The sequence below is a fragment of the Mastomys coucha genome, unplaced genomic scaffold (assembly GCF_008632895.1).
Source record: "Mastomys coucha isolate ucsf_1 unplaced genomic scaffold, UCSF_Mcou_1 pScaffold4, whole genome shotgun sequence".
NCBI lineage: Eukaryota > Metazoa > Chordata > Mammalia > Rodentia > Muridae > Mastomys > Mastomys coucha.
In genome coordinates this window covers 10,520,309-10,533,323 of record NW_022196910.1, presented here as the reverse complement: position 1 = coordinate 10,533,323, position 13,015 = coordinate 10,520,309, and the positions used below count along the sequence as shown (strand labels likewise).

At 43.0% G+C, this 13,015-nt stretch overlaps 1 protein-coding gene across 5 annotated transcripts in view; it reads right to left on the bottom strand.

Moving 5' to 3' along the window:
* Window positions 1–13,015, bottom strand: part of Syn3 (synapsin III) — a 467,567-nt gene that overhangs the window by 435,075 nt on the left and 19,477 nt on the right. Inside the window, exon 1 of one of the 5 annotated variants that reach the window (XM_031348902.1) lies at window positions 1,015–1,127. The exons of the other annotated variants lie outside the window; for them this stretch is intronic. The gene's annotated coding sequence lies outside the window, so the exon portion shown is untranslated. Of the gene's footprint in view, window positions 1–1,014; window positions 1,128–13,015 lie in introns of those variants that run through there. 5 annotated transcript variants of the gene reach the window in all.

Sequence of the window (13,015 nt, the reverse complement as noted above, 5' to 3'; positions counted from 1 at the left end):
TACTAAAAAAAAAAAAAAAAAATCGAAGAAACAGGTAAATACTTCCTGCACAAATAGTCATCCCAACCTTATTGGCCCTGGCAAAACACTGGGAAGCCACCCAGTATTCTGCCACAGGATGTCACAGTCGCTCAGGCAATTGTTTCCATCCATTCAAAAAGAGTTCACAGGAAGGAAGCCTCTTTAGTAACAGAACTAAGTTGCATGCTGTAATATTAAATATATCAAGCCTCGGCTTGCTGGCACATGCCAACAACCCCAGGTGCACTGAAGGTAGAAACCAATAGGTCAATCGTTCAAGGTCTGGCTAGACGGTAGTGAGCCCAAGGCCAGTTGAGTAACTTAGCTAGAGACTAGAGGCAGTCTCCAAATTAAATGGATAAATAAATATATAAATTAAAACTTAAATGGCTGGGGCAGAAAGCTCAGCAATAGAGGAGCCTGGTATGCAGGAAGCTCTGAGTTGGATCCCTAGCACTGAAATGAAAAAGAATCATACTGCAAAATTACATGTACAAAATACCGATAGCCACATAAAAGTAACACAAAAGAAATTATAAATAAGTCACAGGAGTGAATACATTCTGGTAACACTTATTTGTTTGTTTATTTGTAATTTCCAAATTTTCCTGAATGTATGTATAATGCTGAAGGTCGAGAGGACCCCCCCACCCCTGTTAAGTTCATGTGTTGAAGAGCTGACCCCCAGTAAGAAGGAATTTGGAGGCAAGGCCTGTGAGAGGTAACTGGAGCTGGGTCAGTATTGACGATGGAACCCCGGGATGGTAGTAGAACTGTTCTTATGACAGATGCCCTCTGTACTTTGTAAGGACACAAGAAAAAGGTGGCCATCTGCAAGCTGGGAGGCGGTCCTAGCAAGACCCACCACACTGTGCTCTGCCGTCAGATGTCTAGACTGTGAGAAAATAAATTCCTGCTGTTTAAGCCATATAGGCTGTGGCACTTTGTTATGATAACTGAAACACACACACACACACACACACACACACTCACGTGGAAGCCAGGGAACAACTTGCAGGTATCAATTTCTTCTTTCCACTCTGTGGGGCTGGAGGCTGAACTCAAGTTTCCAGGCTTGGCGCAGGCTCCTTTAGTGGCTAAGCCTGAGCTGTCTTACCAACCCAAGAATAATTTTGAAAGCCTCATTATGTATTTGAGATCTACAACAATGATGACTTAAGTCATGGAACTGAAATATACATTTCTGCTGTGTTTTTATATTTTGTTATAAATTGTACTTAGAGTAAAATTAAGAAAATCTTTACAGTATCAGTTTTTGACTTTGTTAAATGACAAGGTGGGGTGGGGTTTATTTGTTCCTGTCACCTCTGAAAGTTCTCTTGCATCCCCTTCTGGTCAACCCACGCCTTTCTGGGGTACTAGTACACACTGCAGTACCTGGATTTTTACCTGGGTATTAGAGACACCAAGTCCAATCCTCAAGCTCAGAGGGCAAGACCTTCACTGGCAAAGTCACTTCTGTAGCCCTGAGGCTAACTTTATATAATCTAATTTAATGTTGTTCTATTGCACTTTATAATGCCCTATTATACTTGACAAGAATGTGTGGTGTGTGTCTGTGTGTGTCTGTGTGTGTGTGTTTAAAATTACTTTCTATTGTTTTGAATCTGGTTCCCCAGAGAGATGTTCCTCCCCATAGTGTCTTATAGATAGGCCTATTGACAAGTGCCACCCTGATCAACAACTGTCAGCCAGAAGGGAAAACAGAATTGGTCTGAGCAAAGCCTTGGTTGATCCTCTTGAGAGAAACTGAAACATCAGTTGACTGCTCCCCTCTCTCCTGCCGCATCTTTATATGCTGCCCGGCTAGTAAACTATTAAAACCTAGCTCTGCTTTAGTTCTAGCTTCTCTGTTCCAAGCTTCCCGTTTCACCCGGGGAGATGTAAAGTGGCTCCCGTCCCTCAAGGTGAGCTCTCTTCCACTTTTTGTTTCTCTCTAGCAACATCATGTATTTTGATTTAAATGTTTGTCCAAAGTTTGTGATTATCATCTGTGAAGGGCTTAACCCCAACAAGCTACTGGTCACTACTAGAATCGAACTGCCTATCTTTTAAATTTTCTGGATGAAAAAGTTTGTAGAATATTTGAGCTGAAGAGATTATGCAGTTTATTTAACAGTTTGCTTTTGGGGAGTTCTGGTCAACCTCACACTGGTAGGAATTCAACTGTAATCAACAGACTTGCCTCCTATAAATGTTTCTGTCTGTAAAAGTCCTTTTTACTTTTAATTTTGAGACAGAGCTTTACTAAGTAGCCCAGGCTGACCTTGAACTCTCAAATACCCAGCCTCAGCTTCCCAAGTCACTGGGTTTATAGGTGTGGTTCTAGAGGCATGCCTCCTAATAAACTCCTGGTCACCCCCAATGATCAGAGGTTTTCCTGTAACCCTTATTACTACAGGCCTTGGAGTGGCTTTTCCAAGAGTAATGTGTCTTTAAATAGGACAGCTGGGAAGGAAGTCCTTTCTGAGAATGTGACTGACCTTTTGCATAACATTAGTTTTACCTGGCAGGTGATGTGAGGTATTTTTAATCTGTGTTTACACTGTGGAATGATTAAATCATATAAACGAAACTGTCTTTTATACTTAGCATTTTTTTTGGCATGGTAAAAGCATTTAAAATCCTCTTTGGCAATATGAAAATATGAAATGTTGTTGTTTAATATTTAACATCTGAGGTCCTTACAGTGGACAACTGAAGCTCATTCTTCTTGGCTGCAACTTTGATCAAGGTCACTGGATTTCTTTCCACACCTTCTCTCTACTTCTAGTAGCCATAATCCGATGTTATACTTCCATGATTTTAACCCTTAGATGCCCTAACTGAAGTTACGCAGATGGTGTTCCTCTGTACCCCGCTTACTGGCCTCAACACAGCATTCTCCAGGTTTATCCCTATTGAAAGCAACAGGCGTTCCCTCTTTTTAACTGCCGAATAGTATTTCATTATCACCAACAGCACACCATCTGACAACGAAAGTAGATTCATCTAACACCTTGGTTATTTATTGTGAATCATGCTACATTGATCACGGGAGAGCCACTATCCCTAGCTCACTGCCATGATGATTTCCATTTCTTTGGATATGTGCACATAAGTGAGAATGCTGGACCAAATGGTAATTCTATTTCTTATTTTCTGAGGAATCCCATACTGTTCTCCATAACAACTGTATTAATTTATATTCTCATTTATAGTATACAAAAATCTCCTTTCTTCATGCCCTTGATGTCTCTACCTTTATAATTTTAAATTATATTTCAATATGTTCATGTCATAATGTGTTTGTGGAGGTCAGAGGACAACTTGCAGAAATCAGTTGTCTCCTTCTACAATGTCAGTCCCAGGTATTAAGCTCAAGTCATCAAACTTAATGGCAAGCTCCTTTACCCACTGGGCCATGTTGCCAGGCCTTTCACATCACTTATGATAATCATTCTATCCCATGTGAGATGTTCATTGTACCTATTTGCATCTTCCTGGTGATGAGCATTACCTTCATGTATCTTTGGTGTGTCTTCTTTTAAGAAATATCTATTCAGGTGCTTTATATGTCTTTTTGTTTTCTGTTGAACTGAGTTCTCTTATATTTTTGGATGATAGCCTTTTATCAGACAGATATTTGTAAATTATTCTTCTAGTCCATGAGCGGTCTCTCACACGTCTTTCCCTCTCGTGTGATCTCATTTGCTCATTCTCACTCATATGCTGCCTGAATTTGGGAGACATAGCGCAGGCATTATTACCGATGCAAAATTGATTATTCTCTTTATGTTTTTCTAATTGTTTACATTTTCAGTCTTACACTAATTTATCCATCTTGAGTTGGCTTTTATATATGATACGAGACAAGGCTCCAATTTTATTTATTTTTTGTCTGTGGTTAGCCATCTCCATAGTGATTTTTCTGTAGAAACTATGTTCTCTCTGTTGTACGTTCTTAGAACCTTGACTGTAAATGCTCAGCTTTATTTGTAAGCTCTCGGCTCTGTTCTACATCAATGTATCTGTTTCTCCATTATTGCTATACTTCATGAACACTTGTTTATTTGCATTTTATGCATATGAGTGTTTTGCTTACGTGTATATATATGCATTGCAGGTGAGCCTCGTACCTACAGAGGCCAGAAAAGGATATCAGATCCCAGTAACTATAGTTACAGATGATTGTGAGCCACCATGTGGATGCTGGGAACTGAATTCAGGTCCTCTGAGCCATCTCTTGAGTACTATAGGCCATGGGTCTTCAAGATGAAGCATGAAGAATGTGAAGTATCTGTGCAAATGGTAGGAAAGATGTTGGTCTATCTGAGGCAGAGAAAGAAGGTCCATTCTGCTGGGGGAAGCAATACAGTTTTACAAGAAAAAGATTAGAGAAATGGAGATTAGATACCAGTTTAAAAAAAAACAGGTACACTGAAGGTAAGCTTGGCCTTAATGCAACGGTGGCAGTAATCTACAGAAGGGTTATAGAGAAGAGAGTCATGATCAAGCTTTTTGACCGTTATGTGAGACATGGACCGTGAAAAGTTTATATGACTGTTACCTTACCAGGTATCCCTTACCCAGGGATTCAGGATTTTGTTTGTTTGCTTGCCTGCTTTTGTTCTGCTTTGTTTTGTCCTTTTAGTCATGCACTATTCTTCATAGTCCAGTATCCACTTTTGAAAGTTCCAGAAAGATTCTCTTAATGTGTTCTAAACTGTTCACTGCTTGACATGGTGTGGTAAAATCCCACACTGCACTGATCTACCCCATACAAGACAATGGACATCCATTTGTCCCGTATGTACACATTGTGTATGCCACCTGCCCATCAGTCACTTGTACCCCATCTTGATCACAAGCATTCTATTATCACAATATAACAGTTCTTGCGTTTAAGTGACCAGCATTTTCTTTAATGGTTGCAAAGTGCGGAAAGGCAGTGACATTGCCACATACTTGCCACTAGAGGGCAGTGGTGGACACAGATTGGAAAATAAACCGTTTGGCTGGCAGCCTTGCAAACTTCTCAGAGTCTGAGGTGGGAAAGGGGAGTATTGAGACGATGAAAACAGGTCCATTTGGCAATAGAGCCTGAGGAGGGACAATCGCAGGGTCATGGGCTTTGCATCGACTTAGGAAGAGCTTTGTGGAGTGGGAGGAGCCATCCCGGAGCGGCACCATCCCAGAGAAGAAAGCAGGTTTCTGCTCGGATGACTCAGTAAACCTTGACTTCATTTCCTTGCTCACAATCAGGTATGCTTATGCACCTGGGTTCCCACTCTGGGTTCCATCTATAAACCTCATATTTTGACTTCTTTTTCCCCCCGTATAGGTTTCAAATACCCACTCATTCTATCTTGTCAATCCTCCTGTTTAGTCTGCAAGATCTAGCAAACTGACTCCAGTGGTGGTTCTTTCCCAGTACAGGGTTTCTCTCAAACAAATCAGTTAAAGATCACACAGCCTCATCCCTCTGGTGTTGTCACTGCCTGACAGAATCAGTTAGCCTGAAGGCTGAGCTGATGGGCTCCCCTATTTTCTGTTCACAATGTCTGGGCAAAATAATCTCATCTCACAGTGCTTGGGTTTCTCTGTTTGCAGAATTCAGATGATAGATTAGTGCCTACCTCATGGTTCTTTTGAGAAGTAAGTGACTAATTACGGTGTTTGAAACAGTGCCTGGCATCAGTGAGCAACCTGTGTCCCATTAGTACAGATTCTTTTTTGACAGCCAGCACTAAGAGGTCCAACAGTGGTTGGGAAGGCACTGTGGTGGGGGCTGCAGGATTTGCATTGGAATGAGCTCATCTTTGGTAACAGCTAGAAACACTCAGACTTGTGGAGAGAAAGCAGACAAAGTAAACGGTGTTAATGAAAATATTTGTCTTCTAAGTTAACAGGGAGTGAAAAGGACTTCCTGGGTATCTAGTTCTATGAATGTTAACGCATTCTCATAAACACTGAAACCCAGAACAGACCCATCCTTCCCTACAAAATCTCTTCCCAATGCCCTTCCAAGGTTACTGGCACGGTGCTCTGCAAGCTGGCACCTGGGCCTCCGACAGGGGTAATTTAGATGAGGAATATGCAAAGCCTACCTCAGTTCTTACACATCAGGGAAAGACTGAACCCCAGCTTCAGCATCTTCCTGCTAGTGCTTGCTGCAGTTTGTTCCCTCCACGGGAAGTCCCTCTCCATGCCTTCCCAGCGCGGTCTTTATCTCCTTGCATTCATAAATGCCACCCTTTACAGGAGGAATCCCTTCTGGTGGCTACTATCTGACACTTGGGATCCCTCTAACACTACAGCGTGCATCACTTTATATTCTGCCTACAATTTATTCTACATACTGTCCACTTCCTGCTTGCATTGACAAAATCCAAGTGCCTCAAGATCAGGTAGCACTGTGTGTCCTGTCCCCTGCTATATCCTAAGCACTTAGAACACAGTGTCTCCACATAGTAGGGCAGCAATAATCATTGATTGAGTGAATCTACATGAAATCATTAGGGACAAAGTTTAACTACCTCCACTGTTTCCTGAGAAGACCAAATGTGTTATAGTAAAGAAAGCTCTCTAGATGCCTGACTCACATCTCAGCTAACTAAACACCATACTTGGAGGAACAGCCATCTTCAGTTTTTAGTAGCCAATCCTCTGTGTAAACATACTCAGATTCACACAATGTAACTCACTCCATCCTCTGCTCCATGAGTAAACACTAAAAGGAATTATTTTTCTCCCTGATTCCCCCTTAAGAGTCAGTCCTTGGTTAGCATGGTTAAAAATTGCTAGAAACCGCATGGCCTGGGATTCACCAATATATTGATGACTGTAGGTACAAACTACCTCTCAGGAGTGGCAAGGAACCCATACCCTGTATTGGGTTGAAGCGAAGAGATACTTAACTTTCTGAAGAAAAGGTCAAGTGTCAAGGGAATTGCTTCACTGATACCAACACAGATCAGCACAGAGCCCCTTTCCAGACACACATCATCATGAAAGTGAATTCTGTTTCTGATGAGTTCAAATCCCAGAGGCCTTTCTCCTGTGAGTGGTGTCATTTTCTCCACAAGTAAGAGCACAGTGGGTACCCAAACAAAGATTTTCCTAGGGAGTGGTTCTGATGCTTTGATCGGGAATCTGCATGTGAACACTGAAGGCCCCGTTCCCCAGTTAGTTTTTGATCAATCAATAAAGATGTTTGTGGCCAAAGAGCTGAGTGAAATAGGTGGGACTTCAGTTTTCCCACAGGCAGGCTAACAGACTGGAGGGAAGAGGAAAGATTCACCATGCTTCGGAGGGAGAAAGGGCCCTTGGCCACTTCCCAGACTGGCCTGTGGGAGCAGTCAGGAGATTAAAAACATAATTAAGATGGAGGCGGCTTTAGGGGGCCGAACAAAGAGAAGGTAAGCGGGCAGCTAAGCAAAGGATAGAAAAAATTACAGGTGCTGAGCTGGGAGTGAAAAGAAGGGCACGATAGTGGAGGGAAGTTTCACAGAGCCCAGCTATTGAGCTAAAGCATATTAAAAATAAGTTAGTGTGTATGTGTGTTTCACCCTCGGATCTGAGGGAACGTGGGTGGAGCCGGTAGAGTGGTCCACTTGGAGCCTAAAGCAGGGTAGTAGGAACTACACGGTACAGGTTTTAAAGTTGAAAGTATAATCTGTGGGCTTCTACACCAGCTTCCTCCTCTTGAAGAAGAACAGCCAAGGGTATTGGGAAACTGTAAAAGAATCAGTCAAATGAAATCCTTTCATTTGCTTCTAATCACCATCCCTAACCCCCGCCCCTGACAGAAATACATTCAAATACAGAAGGGTCCAAACAATCCCCAAAACTAAGCTCATGGACATAAACATTTGCATTCAATAAATGGAGGTATTTACTAAATCCTCTGAAGATTGCATGGCTAATATGACTGAGCTATCTGCAAAATAATCACAGGGCTTACTTATACAAAGAATTTGCAGAGTTCTCGACTGGGCCCACGCTTGAAGTTATCCACTCATGTCAGTTTGCCTCTGACTTATCCAGACTTCATCATCTGAAGGACATGTCTAAGATCCCCATCGTGTGGAAAGCTTGGGAGCTGGAGTATGGTGGCTGGTTACACTGCATCCCAGTAAGAAGTCAGAGGAGCATGGGTTCTGGTGCCTGGTTCATTCCCATTTTACTCAACCCACCAAACGGCACTGCCCATTCAGGGTGGGTCTACTCTCTTCTGTGCAACCTCTCTGGAAATGTCTTCATAGAATACCTCAAGGTGTGTTTCCTGAGTGACTCTAAAGCTAATTGAGGTGAAGATCAAGATGAACCATGGCACTTTACAAAGGATTCGTTGCAGTTTATAAATCTGATTTGGGAATATACTTCTCCAGACCATTGTCTGGCTCCCAGAGACTTTCTATGGGATGCTAAAGCAGTCAGCCCCACAAGAAAGAGAGGTGCTGGTCTTTCATGTGACAGGTACCATTAATGCTCTGTTAAGAGCATTGCCATCTGGACATTGAAACTCACTGCCTCAGCTCAGCATTGAAAGAATCATTTTTTTTGCTTGTTTGTTTTTGTTTTTGTTTTGTTTTGTTTTTTTGAAACAGGGTTTCTCTGTGTAGCCCTAGCTGTCCTGGAACTCACTCTGTAGACCAGGCTGGCCTCGAACTCAGAAATCCGCCTGCCTCTGCCTCCAAAGTGCTGGGATTAAAGGCATGAGCCACCACTGCGTGGCTGAAAGGATCGCTTTTGAATCACTGTAAAGAAATGAAACAAAACAGATGGCTCTTTGTCAGGTCGACAACGCTAATAGTTAACCTTGTCAACTTTAAGGGCTTTAAGCCTCTTCAAAGTCTTCTAGAGACTTTCTAGACTGAGTTAAATGAGGTGGGAAGACCCACCTTAAAGCTGGTGGCACTCTTCCCTGGGCCGGATAAAAAGGAAAATGCGCCGAGCACCAGCCTCCATCTCTAGCTGCTTCCTGACTGCAGATGTGACATGACCAGCCACCTCATACTCCTGCTACCATCTTTGCCATGGTGGTTTATATACCCACACTGTGAGCCAATGTAAACCCTTTGTTCCTTAAATTGCTTTTTGTTAGCAACTAAAGAAACTATTAGGGGATGACTGTATAATAAGATCTTGATGCTGGTGATGGTAATCATAAGAGTGATGATGGTTATGCTGGGAATGGGCTTACCTATTTATTGGGTTCTCCTGAGATAGACCAAAAGATGGGACGTAACTTCTCAACAACCTTGCGTAGGAAATGCTATTACCTTGATTTTACTGATGTAAAATCAAAGACCAGAGACAATACAGTCACTCAGCTTGCAGGCCTCTGGCTCATTAATTCAAATCACCAATCTTCCAGCTCTACAACTCAAATGTAGAACTCCCAGTTCTAGTGGCTACAATCCTGACCATCTAGCAGCCCCAATTCCTCTTAGCACTAGTATTTGAGCCCTGATAGAGCTGAGGCCACGGTCTATGGGCATTCCAGTACACTATGGTACCCCAGTCCCCTTGGAATCTGGCTTCTCAGGTGTTCAAGTTGAGTATGGCCTTTTACATGGAGGCCCCATCCCTTTATTCTGTACCTCACAGGGTGGCTTCACCCCTGTTTTCCTTCTCTAGCATGTCCTTCCCTATGCTTCCACCACTTTGTCTGGGAATTTATTCTGTTCATGCTCTCTGGGCTTATTGCCTCCTCTGGAAAGATTCTGGTGCTACTGTTACCAATTAGGCCCAAAGCTGCTTGTTATGGTGTCCTATGCACACACTCGTCATTGTGGAGTTGAGAAAAAAGTCCTCGTCTTGGCTCTGAGCACTAAGGTACCAAGACTGGTAGCACATGTGGACTTGTTGAGTTGGAGATAGCAGCAGGCAGAGAAGAGTGAATGAGATGCCTGTACTGTCACAATTTGGAAACCAGGTAGAACCTTCCAGCCTGCTGAATAAGAAAACAAATAGCATTCTTCTTAAAGACAATGGGACCTGATTTCTAGTAATGTCCCTAAGAACGTAATGATGAGAAAATACCAGTCATCTGGAAAATACACATGATTCTTCTGCCAAAGGACACATATACAAATAGTGTGGACCCATATAGATGTCTTTCTGTCTATGTTTGTCTGTCTCAACACCCACAGAAAAGATATATGTATGTATGTATGTATGTATGTATGTATGTATGTATGTATCTATCTATCTATCTATCTATCTTTCTATCCATCCATCCAGGTAATAGTTATAGGCATATATATGTATGTATAGGCATATACATATGTATGTATGTATGTATATGGAGAGAGAGAGAGAAAGAGATTGATAGAGACACAGAGAGACATAATAATGTACAGAGGCAGCAAGAGACACACATAGAATGACAAAAACATAGACAGAGAGAAAGACAGATGGAGGCATACTCACAGAGCACATACCTGATGAGCCAGACTATGCCTACTTGGCCTTCAGTTCTCCTACCTTCAGTTGCTGGCCAGAAGCCCCCTGCCTAGGGCAGGGCAAATGACCAATTGGCAATGCTCCTAGAAGCCAGGTGGTAGCCTAATGAGGAAGCTGGCAAGTACACTTGGGAAAGCAGACATGGCATGGGTGAAAAGCATCCCAATAAACAGGTCTAAATGCATCTCTTCATGCTCTGCCACACCCCTCTTGTCCTTCATCAGTAATGACCCTATTCAGTCACACGGGCTGTCAGTCTGCGGATCTGAATGCTTTCCCCCTTCTCTCCCACATGCACTCACTACTAACCTAAAACAGACTGATTTATTTGCTTCTATAAACCCCATGGTCATATTCCCTAACAGATGCAATTCTTCATTTGCTTCTGCGACTCCCCAGTTGACAGTCTGTTAAGTCTCCCACTATCAGTTACCCCGCTTGACCCTTTTCATGCCTCACCAAGTGCACTTTGGAATTCAAAATCCTTTTGCACCATTGGAGATAACAAGACTAGGACCATAACTAGTTATGTTCTACTCCAAAACTACCTGGTTTTATACTTCCAATAAATGAAACTTCATTCCCTACAGTTTGAAATGATGCTCCTTCATAGGATTAAATGTTTCATGTTTGATCACCAGCTGATGACACTATTTTGAGAGGTTCTGGAGGACAAGCCTACCTGGTAGATGCCTACCATAAGGGGATAAATCCTTAGAGACTGTGTCATGTCCCAGAATTCTCTTTCTTTTGCTCTGTTTCCTGGCTACAAGTTTTGTGAGCTACTGGGTTCCACTCTGCCTTCTCTATAGTGATGGAATAAAAGCTCTGAAACCATGGGTCAAATCTTCTCTCTCTAGTTTCTGTGAGGCAACTGATCACAATGACACTGATGACCTGATGCCATAAACGCTTCTCATTAGGAGAGTGGGTGTTTAACCTTACTGTCACCCACCCTCAGGCTTTGTACTAGCCATCTTGCCTGGACATCTCCTCCCTAGCTCCCTCCTGGCCACACGTGTTCCACATCTCTTCCCACTTTCTCAGAGTACTCGAACCACTCTGATCCTTCCCTGTACTGTTGCTTCAGACATAACTGTTCCCCAGAACAATGCAACTATATGCTATTTCTCATTAGGCACTCCCAGAAAAATAAAAGGAGATCTCTGTCTCACTTCCTTGCCCAGGATCAGGCACACAGAACGAGCCCACACATAATGAACACAGGGTATAATTCGGTTGGAGGAGTCTAAGTCTGTGGGTGGTTGTAAGCTATCTGTGTCCAATTTGGGGAGGGCACAGGAGGAGATGTCTGTGCAGTACAGAACCCCCACATTCTGGCACTCCTACTCTGGGATGCTGTTTTCCTGATGGGATGTACCATAGTTTGAGCATGGTCACTAACCACCAAAACTTGTGGCGAAGAGTAATTCCTCCCTGGGCAGTGTGCCGGTTGGTAGAGCCTAATAGAATGTGTTTATGTCAGTGGGACAAAATCCTCATGGGTTAATGGTTTCCCTCAGTCATGCAGGACTGAGTTAGCTATTGAAAAGAAGAGCTGTTACAGATCAGCCCTGTGTCCTCCTTGTGTCCAGGCGCTTACACCCCACTCTCCTGAGTACTTCTGAAATGTGTTGACATACACCATCTTGTGATGTAACGTGAGGATCTCACCCCGGATAACAATCTGATCTTGAACTTTTCTATCCCCTGTACAGTGAACCAAATAAATCTCTCTTCTTTACAGATGATTCAGTCTGAAGATTCCTGCTACGACAGCAGAAAACTGACTAAATAAAAAAAAAACAAAAAACAAAAACAAAAAAAACTTGGCAAACTGATTTGTTCACGGTCGTTTAGTTCAGTAGAAGCCCAGGCTATACCGGAGCACAAGTCTCCTGAGTCCTGGCTAATGTGTTTATATGCCTCTGAAACCATACCACCTAATACACAAGGATCTCCCGAATACCTGCTGGCTACCTTTATCCCAATAGGGAGCATCATCTCTGAATTACCGAATAGCATCCCACCATGTGGCTGATTATGATCCAAAGATAAGCACCCACTCTCTAATCCTCACTCAATCCCTTTGTACAAATGCTATCACTGACGTCATTTACAGACGAGTAAACTGAGGTTCAGGGGACGTAACAACTTGTAGGATATCATGTGCCCACCCCTTTGTTGTTGCACTGTTCTTTACCTCAGAGTGGAGACGTGCAACCACTGAGACACTCTGGTGGGCTGCCCCACCCACCCATCTCCTCTTCTGGCACAAAGAGCTAACAGAGTGCTCGCTGGTAACATCTGTCCAAGATTCAGCGTTCTCTCAACTCTGCATTGTCCCTCGCCTTGGAAAGCCTAAGTCTGGGAACTGGATCAAGAATGGTCCAGTCAGCTGCAGCTTCAGGTTCACACTCCCATCCTACAGGCTGGCTGCCTTTCTGCTGCTGAAAAAGACATCTGAGAGAGGCACGCACACTTGTGTGTGTGTGTGTGTGTCTGTGTGTGTATGTGTGTG